Consider the following 14,031-nt stretch of genomic DNA (forward strand, 5'->3'; position numbering starts at 1 on the left):
TCTAAAACATCTCTAGTAAAAAAAATATTTATTTGATTCAATAGCCAAAATACTGTTTGAATTTGAAAGTTATAGAGTAACCTTTTTGAGATTTGCAATATTTCTTATATTTTTTCTAATATGACATTTCTTGTTTGGTTTAATCTAATATGACATTTCAGTCCTTAACCAGTGCATTGACTACTTTTTATACACCCTCCCATGTATGTTGCTGTCACATCTAAAAAAACATGTGCTTCTTTAAATTGATGCAAACAACAAAGTATCATGTGTTTGACTAAAACCAAAACAAGAAAAATATTTTGGAACCTTACTGAAATGGTTCTCGAATCTTTTTGATGTTGTGGTTAATTAAGGCTTTAATGTTTCTACATCAGTTTTTTGAATCTGATATTCGAGGGAATCTATTAGTTTTAACTTTTAAGTATATGTTGACATTTTTGCAACACTTTGTGTAAAATAGCTAAAATATCTACAGTGAGTCGGTGACTGAAGTGTTAATGTGGAAGAAGTTTGTTGTGGAATCATAAAGGAAACCGTTTGTAAATGTGTGTTGGGCGTATACCAAAAATTCATGGGAAATATCGTAGGAGTTTATGAGGTTTTCTTGTAATTCTTAGTAGTTAGATAGTTCGTTTATGCGACAAAACAAAAAAAAAATAAGTCGTTTATGAAGATTTATCATTTGCGATAGGAGAAAATCAAAAGGAGTTAGGGTGAGATGTAAGACTTAGAAAAAGAAACTAGTAATGCTGACATATCCTATGATATATCATTGATATAAGACTAATATCAGGATACTAAAGTCAAGTCAAGCATTGAAATTGTATCCTGATATTAGTCTTAATAATAGCAAGAAATTGTATGTTGTTACTTGTCGTCCAAAACAGAACGCTTGAAACCGCGTTACATGTCATTCAAAATTAAAATATGTTAGTTTCAAAAATGATGTAAACAACAATAAAAATTATTGAATTGGCCTTACTCTATATATTGGTCAATAGAGATGATCATGATGTATGATAAAATCAAAGCGTATGGCAAAAGAATGGGTTCAAAAAAACCATCACTATTTTTGTTCTTTTCTTATCTCTTCTAACTAGATTAGGATCCGTGCTAGAGCACAGTTTGAAATTTTTATTATTTATATTATAATTTTTATATAAAATATAATTTATGTGATTGTTTTTAAAAGTTGTTGTGAATAAAACATTATGCAATAAAATCATATGCTAAATATGAGAACTTGAATTTTTTTTTAGATTTTGTTGTTAGTATAATCGAAAATCACTTTTAATCCGTTGAAGAGTGATTAATTTTTAAGTTTTTGTTGCCTATATATGGTTAGTTAAATAATCTGTAGAGATTCTTTTTTTTTTTTGGAATATCCTTTTTAAGAGAATCTGAAATCAAAATTTAACTATAATGGTTAAAACCCATATAACCTATAACCTATCAAATAATCAAATAATTAATCTTATAACCCATATTAAGTCTACACAAAAAAATTGTGTACTTCTGTTTTATTATATAGGAGATTTTGATTTTCACTATTTCTTCTCAAGTTAGAGTCGTCGAGGCTACAAGCCGCATACTTGGTAAGTACTAATCTTTAGAGATTTGAAAAAAATCACAATCATCGGGTGGCATAAGCTAAGAGGGGGTATTGGATTAGCATTTTGAGAGATTTGGTGGATTTTAGTTTTTGTGAAACTTTGAAAGATATCTAACGATTTGATGGAGTTTTAGAAGATTTTTAATTTTAATAATTAAATATTAGTGATAATTTTATGAGATTTGTTAGGAGATTTTGGAGTATTTGGTATGGGTCAAAGAGATTTTTGGACACGTTTACCTCCACAACAACTTTTTATTCACTTTTTTTATGCTCTCTTTTATGAGTTGTTCTTTAACCCGCATAATCGAGAACAGAAGAGGAATAAAAAAATAATAACAAATGTTTAGATTGAGTATGTGGGAGGAGATATGATGATTACATCCACCAAGTAAATCCTAGTCACCAAGCATATTTCGGCTATAGCCATTGTTCTATATAAGACCTAATGATCTAAAGTCTAAACTCTAAACACATTTTAAATTCCTAATCACAGAACAACGATTAGCGATTTCGACTTTCTCATGTTTTAAATAATATAAAATGTTTCAAAAAAATTCTCCAGGTTAAGAGATTTATTGTTCTTAAGGGAGATGCAACTAAGAGCGAGAGTATGATATTTGAAGAAGAAGTGTGAAAGATATACAATTGACTGAAGAATCAAAATCTGGGTTCAATATGAAACTGAAAAGAGAATCCCTCCTCCATTGAAGCTCTGTTTTGGTAAAGTGAAGAACGACAAAAAAAATTGGGTTTTTTTTTTTTGACGAAAGGAACGATGAGAGTATTTGTCAAATCCTTCAAAATAACACTTTCAGATGTGAGATTTGTTCATTCCTAATTTTCAAGTAAAAATGTATCCAAAATCTCTCAAAATCAGCTTTTAGTAGTATTTTTAAAAGTACTTGTTAAATTTGAATAACAGTAGATTTGATATGACTTTTATAAATCATTGATTGAATAACAAGAGATTGTGAATTATTTTAAATGATTTTATGTAAATTCCAAATTGAATAACATGGTATTTGTGTAAAGATTTTAAAATCACAAGTTGAATAATACCTGATTTTAAAAAAAAATCCAAAATCTTCTAAAATCATGGTTCAATACCTCAAACAAAAAAAATTTATTCCGTAAACTGAGGATTAATATGTAAACTTCTTTTGATGTTGTAGCAAATGGAAGGACCATCGTGTGGACTCCAGCATCAAAGTCATGTGGAGCTTCTCATGCATCGTGGAAGAAGTATCGCCGACCCTGTAAACGTCCTCCAAGATCTGCTCATGCTTCCTACAACTCTCCATAAGACCATAAGACATTTTCACGTTTAGTTTTGGAATTTCGGGGTTATGCGAGACAAAGTAAAGTGTATGGTTTTCAAATTTCGTTTCTTATCTGTATGTCTAAATCAGTGTGTAATGTCTAAACCATATAAGGATATAACTTTCTTAATCTCACATATTTTCTTTCAAAAGAACATGAACTTCTATTACTAGCTAATAATAACGTAAAATATTGCAAAAGTCAATCTGGTACACAGTCTGATATATGGCAAAGATGTGGCATCATAAGAGGCAAATTCACTACAAGAAAGCATGGTTTTAGTGACACCAGTATTTGTCACTAAATCGTTGCAACTAAACTATAACAACGCTTTTGTGACGACTAATAAATCGTTGCTACTAGCTCAACACAAATAAAGATTCGTCACAATATCGTCACCAGTTTTGTGACTTCCCAGAATCGTCACTAAATAGATGCAAAAGAGACGTTGCTAATTCATCATTATGTTTACGATGAATTAGTATCGAATATATCGACGTAAATGACGGACACGAGACTGTCACTAAATGCTCACAGTATAATCGTCACAAAAGTGTCTCAAATAATAATTGGTGGCTGTCCGATATGTATCATGTTTCGACCAAGATTGTGATCCGCGTGAAAGGCTTCACGACTAATATGGATCGTTGATTCATAGATTCGACGGTGATAGATGTTTCTGTAACCAAGATTTCTTGTTGTGACTTTTTTATGACGATTTGTCACAAAAACGTTGCTAAGTATTTTACTTTTCGCAACAAATTTGTGACGAATCGCTATAAAATCGTTGCAATGTGTAAATTACAATTCCAAATACATCATTTTTAAAATTTAATATATTAATATTGGTAATTGTTCTGAAAATGTAGAATAATACTAGTATTAGTATTTCTAAGTACTTGTTTATGTAATAGTTTGATGAAATGAAATAGTTCCTTTTTTTTTGGTAAAAACATGATTAGAAATATATATCCTTAAGTGTACATGTGATTACCAAAAAAAAATATTAGTATTAGTATTAATTTATCTACATGTTATATATATGTGAACCAAACAAAATATCTTAGACAAATTCATAAATATCATCATATATCCTACATAAAATAAGTCAATACCAAAGCTATTTAATCATTCTCTAATCCTTAAATTTAAATGTGATAAGTTAGAGTAATAAACTTCTCAACAGCAACACCTTAGCTAGGATCGATTTTGGGTCGAGTCGTCACTAAAACGTCACAAACGTTAGAACAATTTTAAAACTTATAGAATTAATATTATGCTGCGAGAACTTTGTGCCAAATTAATTGAAATTTTGTGACATTGTTGCCACGATGGGTTATTTTTAAAACAATAGCCATGATCTAACAACAATATAGTGACGCCTTCAATAAACATCTTAAAAGTGTTGCTAAGCCGACCCGAACTCACCACAACTTAGTGACGATTAAAGTCATCACAATATGGCGACGTATTTACGATGATTTGTTATAAAGTCACTAAATCATTGCAAAAGTGTCACTACATTGCGACGTTTTACTTCCCTCACTAAAATTCGTTGCAAAAACTATGTTTTCTTGTAGTGATTTAACATAGAACATTAATTTTGTATAATAAATTATTAATACAAACAAATCTATCACCACTCTAAAATTTAAAAGTTTTATTGAACTCTTAAGTCCAAGCAACTTCCCATTAGTACGATATTATCGTTTAATTAGTTTAAGTGATCAAATCGCACAAATTTAATTTTAGGTTCTTTTCCAAAAGGTTCCACAATAATTAAAGTTGGATGACTTATATTAGAAACATATTTTCTAATATTTCTATATGGGACGTTGGCTTGTATACCAACAATCCTTCTCTCAAACATAAGACCACAAACCTTTGGTCTCTCTTCCAGCGAAACCTTGACACCTAGGCACCAACACCCCTTATTTGTGAAATATTCTTGAGGCACTTTTCTAAGCGTCTCAGATTAAGGGTTTCTCCTACACTTTTTCGACCTAGCCTCTAATATCAACTATTGGATTTACCATGTCCAAGTCAACTCTTCTGTTAGTATGATATTGTCTGTTTTGGGCAGTGCCGGCTTAACTAAGTGGGCGGGCAGTGCGATCGCTCCGGGTACATAAATTAAAAGGGCATATACGTATAAGAAAAGGGGCACAAAAAAAAATTTCGTAAGTTAAAGAGGCACAAAAAAAAAACTTTGTAAGTTAAAGGGGCACAAAAAAAAAATTTATAAGCTAGAAAGGGGCACAAAAAAAAAGCTATATGAACCAAAATAATAATTAGTAAGTTTTTCTATAGATTAAGGGGTATTTTTTTTTTAATTTGCCCAGGAGCATGTAATATGTTTAAGCCGGCACTGGTTTTGGGACCAAGTGATCAAACTCACACATATTTATTTTTGAGCTCTTTCTCAAAAAATCTCATATGTAATAATTGGAGTTTATAAACTTATTTTCTACTCCCAAAAGATCTCATATGTACTAATTAGACTTAACTTACTAGATATTCACCCGCGGTACACCGCGGGGATATATTGTCGTTTAAAAACTAAAAAAAAGTCTTTATTGATTATATTACATATATATATATATATGTAAATAATATTTTTTGTATTTGTTGAATTAACTATAATTATGTAGTGTATAATTTCCATTTACTATATGGTGTGGTTTATTATATATATCCTTAATGTTCATTAAATTTTATTTAGTCAACAAATAAACTATTTTTAAATTTTTCTATTTCATTTACAGTGTAAAGATAATAGTATTACATAATATATTATAAATTTAAAATATATGACTATAATATAATTTGAATTTGTATTATTTGTTGTTTTATTCCTATATTATGTAAGATTTTTGTATTTAGAGTTGTGCAAGTCGATTAATTGATTCTTATTATGTAACACATCAATTGATTCTTATTAGTATTGTTTGAAAATTTTAATATTAGTAATATATTAACTTCTAAAAACAATTCAATGGAAAAAAAAAAAAATTGGGTTCGTTCGGGCCCAAAAATATTGGTCTGATGTTTTAATTGCAAGATGTATAAATGAAAAGGGCTTGGACCCTGATCTGTTAATAATATATAATTTTCAAACCCAATCTGATTTTTATTTTTTAAAATTAACTCAATGGCAGTTTTGTAAATAAGTGTTTAAAAACTAAAAAAAGTCTTTATTGATTATATTACATATATATATATATATATGTAAATAATATTTTTTGTATTTGTTGAATTAACTATAATTATGTAGTGTATAATTTCCATTTACTATATGGTGTGGTTTATTATATATATCCTTAATGTTCATTAAATTTTATTTAGTCAACAAATAAACTATTTTTAAATTTTTCTATTTCATTTACAGTGTAAAGATAATAGTATTACATAATATATTATAAATTTAAAATATATGACTATAATATAATTTGAATTTGTATTATTTGTTGTTTTATTCCTATATTATGTAAGATTTTTGTATTTAGAGTTGTGCAAGTCGATTAATTGATTCTTATTATGTAACACATCAATTGATTCTTATTAGTATTGTTTGAAAATTTTAATATTAGTAATATATTAACTTCTAAAAACAATTCAATGGAAAAAAAAAAAAAAAATTGGGTTCGTTCGGGCCCAAAAATATTGGTCTGATGTTTTAATTGCAAGATGTATAAATGAAAAGGGCTTGGACCCTGATCTGTTAATAATATATAATTTTCAAACCCAATCTGATTTTTATTTTTTAAAATTAACTCAATGGCAGTTTTGTAAATAGGCAAGTTCAGGATTTATTTCATAATTGTACTTGAAAAATGTATATATAGATATATTATAAACTAATTTCTAATCTTCCGATATAAGACGTTGATTTGTATCCTAACAAGTTTAGATCTATCGTTTACCTCCTTATTTGAAGGGCTCGCATCTGAATCAATCATAAGGATAAGAATTTCTTTTAAATTCTGTCCCATCCTAATGTTTATCAGTTTATGTTTCTGTCAGCTCCTCTAAAAAACCATCTCCTCGCAAATTCTTATCCTAACGATTATGTTTCTGTCAGTTTCGCTGTTGTCAACATCACATGCATGCCTTCTCGCCGCCTGAGAACCAATTTTCATCTGAATCATAGCGATAAACCACACGTCGAAATTTTTGGCTCGGACGTTTCCACTTCTTAGGGAAAGCCTAACATATAAGAGCTTTAGGCAGCATAATATTATACTAGTGAGGGGCTTCAAAATTTGGTATATGCAACGGCTGAGCACGTATTTAAAAGCTTCATGTCCTAGGATTAATTAAGCCTCATCTCAGTACCATGACCATTTACGTCTAAACGTGTAACCACACCCTTATTCTCCTTTATAGATTTGTCGCCCATGTGGCCATGTCACCTGCAGTCATATCCAAAAGCACTTGCTCTTTCAAGTAACAGTAATTAAAAATATTATGTATGAAAGAAAACAAAACTAAATGTTTTGGATCCTAATTAAAATAGTCGTGGCGTGGAACCCATTAGATATAGTGGTTTGGTTGAGGATTTAACATAACGTCTAGGAACCATTTAGATACAGTGTTTTGGTTGTGGTTTTAACATAATATCTAGGATTTGACTTTAGAGAATATAATGTAATCTTTTGCAATCTATGAATGCAAATTTTTCACAGATTTCTGACCATCACTTTCCGAAGAATTTTTTTTTGAAATAAAAACATATAGTTAAATATACTCATCAGAAATTTGTCAGAGTCTGACCATATTTTCTAATAATAATAAAAATCCAAAAATAGAAAAATTAATTTTTAATGAATTTCCGTTGTACATGGAGTTTTTCGATTATTTTCGCCTAACTGCAACAGTTTTTTTGTCGGAAATTAGTTGGTATTTTATCGACCACCATTTTGTCGGAAACGGTAAGAAATTTGCATGTTTCTTTTGTAGACGTACCATACTATGCATGTTTAGGGGTGGGCAATTGGATATCGGTTCGGGTTCGGTTCCGGTAATTCGGATTTGTAATTTATGGAATCATATAGGTATTATATAAATCTTGGTTCGGATTCGGTTCGGGTTTTTTCGGGTTCGGGTAATAATCTGGAATACCGATATATACCCAAAAATTTATGGGTTCGGTTCGGTATAAGTATTTTTAACCAGTTTAGAACCGAAATACCCATATTTATTGAAAAATTAGATCAAATTTCATGAAATTATAACTTAAAAATCATACCAAAATAACTAAACCAAAGTTAAAAACAAAAGAGAAGCAAAACAAATAAGAGAAAACATAATCCATAATGATAATCCAAATTCCAAAACATAAATAAGTAGGAGAGTAATAACATCCAAAATCAAATTCAAAAGTCTTATAAAAGCTAGAACTAGAAAAAGGTATTGAGAAAATTGAAAAAACCATCAAAAATCAAAGGAAAGGTGATCACCACATCGGAGACGTCTTCACTGTTTCTGTATACGTCTTCACCGTTTCTCTGTTTGAGAAAAGAATCAGATTGTTACTAAGTGTAGTAGTACTACTAACTATTAACAAGCAACAAAAGACCATGAAATTACCATGAAACATATCCAAATGTGATTCTATGTTCAGTTAACTTCACCATTCAGTTAACTTCACCATCAAACTCTGATAGTTAAAAACAAAAACATGAACATTAATACTCAAGATTGACAAAAAAAAGAATATATTCAAGATATGAATGTTAATACTAAAGATTGACAAAATCGTATGTAACAAAAGCAATTACCTCTCTGAAGATTATCAAACAATTCAACATCAGCAAGAAGTTGTGCATTTGTAACAGTTTTGTCACTTGAATTTCAGCTCACACTTTAGTCACTGCTCTGTGCACATCAAGACTTCAACCATATAATGACTTAAAAAGCTCCTCTTTGGCTCTATGATTCGACCACTAATGCTAAATGCATTTTCTGATGCAACAGAAGAAACTTGCATTGCCAACACATCCTTAGCTATTTCTGCTAAAACTGGATACTTGCTATGGTTCACCTTCCACCAAGACAACACAGACCATTCTGTTCCCATAATCGTTTTAGGATTCTCCACTTTCTCTTTCAAGTAAATTTCTAACTCATCTCTCGGATCTGTGACTCCAATTTCATCAACCATCTCTTGATAAGCACAATCCATTGACTCTGGCACTTCATACCCAACATCATCATCCATTACGTCAGTCGTGTAAGTTGCATCATTGTACTCTCGGCCACCAACTGTTGATGTCGGATTTGACTGTGATGATTGGCTGTTTGTTAAGTTACTATGAACTCCACTATACTCTTTAAACAGAGCTCTCAAAACATCAGTGACTGAATCATTCATCTCTTCTACTTCTGGACTCTCTTTACCATAAAACTTTTCAAAACACATCTTAACAAACTGCATTTTTTTCCTTGGATCAAAGACACTAGCAACAATCAACATCTTGTTTATATTCTTCATTCCATCCCAGTACTTTTCAAATTTAGCAATCATTTCATCAGCTTTTGTTCTCAAATCCTTGTCTAAACTAGTACTCAAGACCATCAGACTCTTCTCTATAGTTACTATCTCACCATAGCATTTGTAAGAGGCAACACTAGTAGATGCAGAGAGAACCAAAGTGGATTTGTAAAAGATTGCTAGAAACTATACTAACCTCTCCACTGCATTCCAATCAGTAAATTGAGGCGGCCCAATCCTTTTCTCTCCATCGACTACTTCTAGAAAGAAGTCATTGTATAATTTGTCCTCCATTTCCATCTTATCAAATGCTGCTCTAAACTTCAGGGCTCTTGACAACATCAAGTAAGTTGAGTTCCACCTTGTTTTGACGTCCTGAAACAACCCTTCCCGTTTTTTTTTTATACCTTAAATTACTAGTGGTCCCATACCCACTAACATCCTAACAACAATCAATAACCGCGGATAACCAAATAAAACAATTCCATTAATCCAATAAAATTCCAACATAAATAATCCAGTAACCAATAACACCATAATCCAAACAAGGAAATAACCAAAAGCTAACATCCTACAATGTTCCAATGACTTAATCTAGCAACCTAACAACAGCTAGACCACATTCAATCAAGCCTCTAGAACATCCCTTCATCATCGCCTTGATTCCACGATCACACTTTGCCTTTACCTGCACATCACAAACAACAATTGAGATGCGTAAGTATTATCATAAATACTTAGTGAGGCCGTCCTCCCATCTACTGGGTTATACACACAAGCATATGAGACTCCCAAGTCAACAAGCAACAATAACACAATCAATACATCAAACCAGGAAAATAAGACTCGGCAGGTACTAGTGTCGACCGATGCTCAATCGGTGTCGACCGATGCTACAGAAACTGGTGCCGACCGATGCTGGAATGGTGCCGATCGATGCCACTCGAGACGGTGCCGATCGATTCTCCACAAAAGTGGTATCGATCGATGCCTCTTCTGCAGACACGATCTGCGCGAAACTCAGCGACGAACTCCGATTCCAATCAACACAGAATCGACTCCAAACACGTCTAACCATCTCGGAATTCACTAGAAATCACAAATACAATGTACCCAAGCAAGCAAACACCACATATAACAAGGAATCACACAAAAACAAAGGAGATCTCATGCTTAGATCAACCATGGTCAAGCACTCACCTCAAGAACAGGAAGATTGGATTGAGAAACGTGGAAAACAACACCTCCAGAAGCTCCCCCTTCGTTTCCAGCAACAGCTAACCCTCCTACAGCCTCAGATCTCTCCAAAAACTCCAAGAACAAACCCAGAAAGTCATAGAAACGTTTTCTCTCTTTTCTCTCTTTCTCTTTCTCTCAAAAGCGGCGACTACCGACAAAATAACACGACCTAGGGTCGTTTTCCCCTTTTACACACGATTTAGGGATTTTAATTGAACCAAACCGAACCAGTCGGCAATTAAAACGAACCCGACCAAACTGGAACACATGGTGTCGATCGATGCCCCCAAGGGTGTCGATCGACACCCACACCAAAATTACAAAAATTGGTTCGCGGATGTTACAATTCTCCCCCACCAATATGGATTCGTCCCAGAATCCCGCAATAACGTCCATCTGCCAAGGACCTCCGTGCCACCGTCAGCACGGCCCGCACGTCCCCAGACCGGACTAAACACCGTCAGCCAAGGTTTCCCGTGCCACTGTCGCAACAGCCCGCACACCTCCGACTGACCCTCGAGGTCTCCCTCTAGCCAATATACTCGCATCATAAACACTATTTGCTCACAACTCAGTGCTTCCCCTGTCCGTGGTCGCAACCAACAAATCATGCCGGCTCGCTATCAGGCCAACCGCCTTAAGCTACGGCATCCAGGAAGTCACTCACACACACACTCCCCCCGCTCTCAGGTCGCAACCTTCGAGTCATACCGGCTCACTGCCAGGTCACAGCCTACAGCTATAGTATCCAGGGAGTCTCACACACCCACTCCCCCCGCTCTCGGGTCGCAACCCTCGAGACATACCGGCTCACTGCCGAGCCGCGGCTCACAACTACGGTATCCAGGGAGCCTCACATATCCTGCTCTTGGGTCGTCACCCTCAAGCGCGCTCTCGGATCGTCATCCGAAGCAACATACCACTCCCACTCTCTGGCCACAAAGTCCATCGAGCTATCGGTATCACGTGAGTTGGGCCCGCACGGCCTTGAGCAAAAACAAACACTGATGCCAACGAGTATCTCCCGGCTAGATCTACCTCAACATTTTCATAAAACTTTCCCTTTTTAGAAACTTTCTATTTATGGAAACCTTCCTTTTGTGGAAACTTTCTATTTATGGAAACCTTCCTTTTGTGGAAACTTTCTATTTATGGAAACTTTCCAAAAATAGAAACCCGAGCTATTTCTCTTTTCCCATGACAACAACAGTCAAACATAAAGAAAAATACTCATCTTATTAATCTCAAAAATGTCATAATCGTTACAATCTCAACGAAATTACATCAGAAAAAGCAAAAATACAACAACCAGAGCCATCAACCCGCATCCCGAGCACCACCTCATCTTGATACCTAGTCGCACAACCAACCACCCCTAAGCGACCAAATATCAAGAGAGATGGGCTGGAATACTCTGTACCCGCTCCAGCCACGGACTACAACTCGGACCCGGCTAGACAAGCTCAAGTCGCGGTCTGCTTCTCAAACCACTTCTTAAACCTTGCCTTCATCCTCGCCTCGGGCTCCCAAGTCTGCTCCTCTACTCCGTCACAGTCCCACAGGACTCTCATCAAAGGAATCTTCTTCTTCCGAAGTTCCTTGACTCTCCTCTCGAGCACCCTCACTGGTCTCCCCTCTAAAGTCATGTTAGGCTGAAGATCCTCAGGAATCTTAGCCAACAACTGATCACCCTCGTGGAGACACTTCCTTAGCATCGACACATGAAATACCTTGTGGAACGCACGCATAACCTCAGGCAACTCCAACCGGTATGCCACTGGTCCCACCCGCTCAACCACTCTGAACGGACCCATGTACCTCGGACTCAACTTAGTCTCTGTCAATGACCTGTTCGGACCCCGCAACATGGCCATCTTGAGGTACACTCTATCACCAACCTGAAACTCTAGATCCTTTCTCCTCTTATCAGCATAGCTCTTCTGCCGATCCTGAGCCTCCTTCATGTTCAGCCTCAAAACCCGAATCTTCTCCGAGGTCTCCTGAACAAAATCTGCACCAAATATGCTCTTCTCCCCCACCTGAGTCCAACATAATGGTGTACGACACGGCCTCCCATACAGAGCCTCATAAGGAGCCATCCCAATACTAGCCTGGTAGCTGTTGTTATAAGCAAACTCCACCAAGCTCAAGTGATCTGCCCAATGACCACCCCAATCCAGCACACACATCCTCAATAAATCCTCCAAAATCTAGATCGTCCTCTCTGACTGACCGTCAGTCTGAGGATGATAGGCTGTACTCATATGCACCTTCATGCCCATCTCCGCCTGAAATGCCTTCCAGAACACCCAGGTGAACTTGGAATCTCTATCAGACACAATACTAGCAGGCACACCGTGCAATCTCACTATCTCCCTCACGTACTTCTTGGCCAAAACCGCTGCTCCATCAGTTTTCTTGATTCCAGAAAATGCGCAGACTTAGTCAAACGGTCCACAATGACCCAAATAGCATCAAACGTCCTCGACACAGGCAAACCTACCACGAAGTCCATCGTGATCAAATCCCACTTCCACTCCGGAATGGGTAAACTCTGTAATAAACCACCAGGAGCCTGATGCTCCGCCTTCACCAGCTGGCAAGTATCACACTTCGCCACCCAGTCAGCTACGTCCTTCTTCATCCCGACCCAGTGATAATACCGCTTGAGGTCACGGTACATCTTGGTCGCTCCTGGATGAATAGAGAACTTGCTCGAATGAGCCTCTCTCAGTATCTCCTGCCTCAAATCCTCACCCTTGGGCACACAGATCCGACCATGCACAAGGATAGTACCATTAGCAGAAACCTGATACTCTGCACCCGCAGCCTTAGAGGCATTCACCAGCCCCTCATCGCTCTCCTGAGCTAACCTCACTCTACTCAACAAATCCGCTCTATCAGCTGCCTCCAAACCCAGAGGTTCCTGTGAGATAGCACACAAACTCAATGCACTAATCTCACCTACCAATGCCTCCATATCCTGCTCCTGAGCCGAAGCCACCCGCTTCCGACTCAAGGCATCTGTAACCAGATTAGCTTTACCAGGATGGTAAGCTATGTCCAAATCATAATCTGCTACTAACTCCATCCAACGCCTCTGCCTCAAATTCAGCTCAGGCTGAGTAAAATGTACTTCAGACTCTTGTGATCTGTAAATACTTGTACCTTCCCACCATACAGATAGGATCTCCAAATCTTAAGAGCAAAGATCACTTCTGCCATCTCCAAATCATGGGTAGGATAATTAGCTTCATGCTTCCGCAACTGGCGCGAAGCATAGGCTATAACCTTCCCCTGCTGCATAAGTACACAACCCAACCCCACTCTAGAAGCATCTGTATACACAACATAAGGCTCG

The 14,031-nt window shown here is 35.6% G+C and overlaps 1 pseudogene; it reads left to right on the top strand.

Moving 5' to 3' along the window:
* Window positions 1-574: 574 nt before the first annotated feature.
* Window positions 575-2,953, top strand: LOC109132909 (precursor of secreted transmembrane peptide 7 pseudogene; annotated as a pseudogene).
* The last annotated feature ends 11,078 nt before the right edge of the window (window positions 2,954-14,031 follow it).

This window comes from Camelina sativa, chromosome 5 (genome assembly GCF_030686135.1).
Source record: "Camelina sativa cultivar CO46 ecotype springtype chromosome 5, ASM3068613v1".
Classification (NCBI taxonomy): domain Eukaryota; kingdom Viridiplantae; phylum Streptophyta; class Magnoliopsida; order Brassicales; family Brassicaceae; genus Camelina; species Camelina sativa.